We start from the raw sequence: 5,059 nt of genomic DNA on the forward strand, positions 1-5,059 counted from the left end.
GACATTCTTCTTTAATTCTGGCAGAGGAAGCAGATTCATGTGGATCTCTTTAACTTTAAAGCTACCCTGGACTACATAGAGAGTTCCAGGAAAGACAAAGATATACAGAGAGACCCTGTCTCAAAACAACCAACAAGTATTTATCAGTGTTCATATAACTGGCATGTAGACATATCATCAGTATTAATTACATCTCTTTATCCTGGCTAACTGTTCATTGTGGACACAAGGGACACTACATGCTAAGTGGTTACTAGTAGTAAAAATACATTTTCAGAGATATGCATTCTGGAAGAAATGTACTAAAATAAATTTAAAGTAATAGAGTCGCATGTTGCAGAATCTTTGATCATGCTGTGAACACCAAGATTGTGTTGTTTCCTTGTTTGTTTTCTAAGTTAGATTGATCTTTTCTGTCTGAATTCTCATCAGAGAGTTGAAACGAGTACGCATTAGTATTATCTTCTTTCAGCTCTGAAATCTTTTCTGGTAAAGGTACACTGTGAATATCAATCTCTGAAGTGTTTACTATGGCCTTTGTTTTTAACATCATTGTATCACAAGAAAGGTAGAAATGGCCACTCAAGCAGCCAGAGCAGCATATATAGAATATAAATGGAAACCAACAGGAGTCCCACAGGATTTACAAAATAAAATGTTGTATGTGCTGGCAATGAGAGAACCTTCTATGCCAACCAAAATGGCTCTAACAAAATGATGCTGTTTATGACTCTGGAGAAGGTCAGGGTGCTTAGGGACCAAGACAGGATCCAGGAGAGGTGTACAGTGTTGCCAAGCACCACTAGGCAACAAACACAATGAAAACAGGGTACATCTCTCTGGCTCCAGCTATGCAGGTAGCCGCAGGTCAGCAGGTGACACTTCACTTCAGATCCAGAGGACCTGAGAGAGAAGAAACCTTCCACCTCCGGAGTGTCCTACTCAATGGAGGAAGAAAAAGGTGTATCACAAGAGTCAGGACAGGACTGGGCCTCAAAAATCCAGAGATGGTAGTGCAAACAAGTTGCATTTTTTTAATTTATTTATTTAGGAACTTTTTTATTAGTTTTTTATTGGATATTTTTTATTTACATTTCAAATGTTTTTCCCTTTCCTGGTTTCCTGTCTATAAGCTCCCTATCCCCTCCCCCTTCCCCTTCTTCTATAAGGGTGTTCCCACTCCCAAACCATCCTCCGTTCCCACCTCCCCATCCCGATATTCTCATTAAAAGCTCAAGAAACAGGACTCAAACTACTTAGCTATTAAAAACAATGACCATGAAATTCACAGGCAAATGGATAGATCTAGAAAGTATTATCCTGAGTAAGTGAAGTGTGATGATTCAGTCACAAAAGAACACACACTTTGTATACTCAACTGATAAGTGGATATTTTGGCAAAGAGCTTGGTATACCCAGAATACAACTCAAGGACCACGGGAAGCTCAACGGAAGGAAGATCAAAGAGTGGATAGTTCTGTTCTACTTAGAACGAGGAACAAGATAATCAAGGGAAGTAGAGGGTGGGAGGGACGTGGGAGATAGAAAGTAAGGGCAGGGGAAAAAGAAGGGCAGAATCAGGTATGGGAAGAAATGGGAGAGAAGGTCAGAAAATTGAACAATGGTGTGTAGCAATGGGGGAAGGGAAACTGGATTTAGCAACCAGAAAGTCCCAGGTATCAAGAAAGCAAGAGCCTCCCAGGTCTCCACAGGAATGACATTAGCAGAAATACCCCACATAGGGAAAACCTATCGAGACCATTTCCATAGACTACACGTGGTTCCCTGGTTGAGGGATTGGGCCATCCACCCACCTCCAACATTTAAACATAGAATTGCTCCTGTCTAAAGGAAATACAGGGACAAAGAGTGGAGCAGAGAGTGAAGGAAAGTCCATGCAGAGACTGCTTTACCTGGGAATCCAGCCCATACATATAATAGCCACCAAACCCAGAAACTATTGCTAATGCTAAGAAGTGCTTGCTGACAGGAGCTGATACAGCTGTCTCCTGAGAGACTCTGCCAGATCCTGACCAATATAGATGTGGATGCTTGAAGCTAACCATCAGACTAATCACAGGAACCCCATTGGGGGAGTTAGGGGAAGGACTGATGGAGCTGAAGAGGCCCTGTTTGGCATCAGTGGGAGGAGAGGACCTTGGTACTGTGAAAGCTCAATACCCCAGTGTAGAGGAATGCTAGGGTGGAGAAGTGGGAGTGGGTGGGTAGGGGAGTACCCTCATAGAAACAGGGTAAGGGAGGATGGGACAGGGTTTTTGCAGAGAGGGAAACAGAAAAGGGGATAATATTTAAAATATGAATAAATAAAGTATCAAGTTAAAAGAAACAGTGGTCAAAAGATCAATTAGCCTATGCAAGTTAGTTTGCTACAGAGAATAGAAACCCACGAGATGCAGCCTGCAAATTTAGACCTCCAAATTCCAAAGATAAGTCAGTCCCTAAATCTTAATGATTATAAGATATTAAAGTTATCCTTCCATCAAATCACCACAAGCAAAAGGAGGTGGAGGATACGTTTTTTTTAATGAAACTATAGGTTACATAAAAACAAATGCAGATAAAACCAGATACATTTATTTTTGCTCCCCAAGGCTTCCAACCTGAAAGAGGATTGTACTAGTGGAGCATAAACTTAGTACAAACCTCAGTGCAGATGTGCGATGGGTATTGGGAATTGGGCATTGTATCTATGCTAGCAATATAAGGAATTTCTGGAACATGCTTTATCATTTACGTTACTATGTACAGTTTAAAGGAGAAAGCAATAGTCAATTATAAATTAAGATATTGTCAAATGATTTGTTTATTATGAAAATCAAATAAGAAATGTAAAAACTTCCTTCAGCAAGAATTTCTCTTCTCTATCCCAAGCAAAGGCTGGTGTTCTTTGAATGGATTCAGTATTATTGTATTTCTCTGTCTGAGGGTATTCACTCTTCCTAATTCATTATGCTAATCCCGTGTCCTAATCGAAGCTCTGGGTAAGGCCAAACATTCTTTTCACAAGGGTCCTCTCAATAAGAATAATCATGAAATGTTAATCAACTCTAATTACTGTTAAACCTACTTCAATAATCACATGTTAAAAGTTTAATGCTATAGTACAGAGCCAGTCAGCTATTTTTAGCACTGTCACCTGCCAGATATTCACTATGGACACTATACTGAACATCTGGATTGCCACATAAATGCTCATTTTCACCCTTGGTCAGTGAAGAAGAAACGTGTATCATTATTTCTTCTTACATTTTCATTCATAACTAATGTACAAAGTTAAGTTTTATTTTCTTGCAAACTTGAAGTTCATGTATCTTCAGTAATGTAAAGAGTTTCATTACACACTCTGTCAAGGGAACCCTTGACAAAGCCTTTTTAAGTTACCTGAAGCAACATTATGCCAGCTGCCTTCAGCATTCCAGTTTTATCTTCTGTCATGTTTGTTTATTTATCTGGACAACAAAAGCTGTTCCTTAGCCTTTAGTGGCTATCTTTTAATTAGTGTTTGCGGGGGTTGGGGATTTAGCTCAGTGGTAGAGCGCTTGCCTAGCAAGCGCAAGGCCCTGGGTTCGGTCCCCAGCTCCGGAAAAAAGAAAAAAGAAAAAAGAAAAAAAAATTCTAATTAGTGTTTGCGAGAAACAAAACCATGGAGATATTCTTTGCCATTCTTATTTTGACAGCTTCTCTATTTTCTCCTTTACTTACAAAAGACATAGAGGAGGATCATTGCGTTGGGTTGTATGACTATCTGAAGAAACGTCAGCGTTGTGTTTCCACAATAGCTGTCAGAGATTGAATAATTTCCCGTTCAAATGGCCATTCACCAATAATGTACTCTGCTTATCAAAGAATTGCTGTTTGTAAAGTAAACTCTAAGATGACACTTGGTCTAGAAGCCTGTTACCATCATAATATCATCCATTGCATATTGACTTTACACTGTAAATGTTATAAGACAAAGAAATTTTCTGTTATAGAGTTTTAGGCAATGAGAAATGGCAAATATATTTTTTTCAGCAAAATTAGTGAAGGGATTTTATAGCTATTGCTAATTTTCCTGCTTTTCTATTTTGACAGAATCCTGTTGGCTTTAAGCACATGTGTGGTGCTTATCACAAGAATGACAGCTCAGATGATTTTGAATATTATTTTCTTTTCCTTCTTCCTCTGTCTCTGTGTGTTTCTCTCTCTTTCTCCATCTATCTCTGTGTCTCTGTGTCTCTGTGTCTCTGTCTCTCTGTGTCTCTGTCTCTCTCTGTGACTGTCTCTCTGTGTCTGTATCTTTGTGTCTGTCTGTCTGTCTCTCTCTCTCTCTCTCTCTCTCTATCTATCTCTATCTCTATCTCTATCTCTATCTCTATCTCTATCTCTATCTCTCTCTCTCCGATAGTTCCTCAAACTATACTCAGGGTTTACCAGCAACCTACTAAGTATCTGAAGGTTAGGGACATACCTTGGGCAAAATGCTGATACAGAACTATTAACATTTCTGTACAAAAATGAGGTGACATTCATTGTATTGAAAGGAAATATATTATTCTCTAATGATTAAAATCCACAGAGAAATTACAGTATTTGAAAAGTATCCATTTCTTCTTTTCACATTACATAACTGATGAGAAATATGTGCTTCGTTAAAATGAAATTGAAATGCAAAATGCTTTTATTTGTGTCAAAAATTTACAAATATAATAGAAAACTATTAATATTTTAAATATATAGCACATGTCCTCACTCACAAATACAAAGTTTTAGGTTTAAGTATCATAAAATGAAAAGCTGGGAAAGTTTGATATCAAGAATATATACTCAACACCCATATTCATTGGATCACGTCTGTAAGCATGTAAGTTAATGGGGAGGTTCAGTGCTCCTGTCTCAGTTTTTCAAAAACCAAGAAGACATCCACCACCCCTTTTTGTGGATTTTGGTACTTGAATTTAAGTTAAACATTATATTAGCTTATTGTTATAAGATTTAAATAACTTTTCTATTCTCTCTATGTGCTTTTATACAGCCATAACATTACTTGAATTACATC

At 38.1% G+C, this 5,059-nt stretch overlaps 1 pseudogene; it reads right to left on the reverse strand.

Annotated features, from left to right (window-relative positions):
* Positions 1 to 393: 393 nt before the first annotated feature.
* On the reverse strand, positions 394 to 3,456 carry Oip5-ps1 (Opa interacting protein 5, pseudogene 1; annotated as a pseudogene).
* Between the last annotated feature and the right edge of the window lie 1,603 nt (positions 3,457 to 5,059).

Source organism: Rattus norvegicus, chromosome 2 (assembly GCF_036323735.1).
Source record: "Rattus norvegicus strain BN/NHsdMcwi chromosome 2, GRCr8, whole genome shotgun sequence".
Taxonomy (NCBI): Eukaryota; Metazoa; Chordata; class Mammalia; order Rodentia; family Muridae; genus Rattus; species Rattus norvegicus.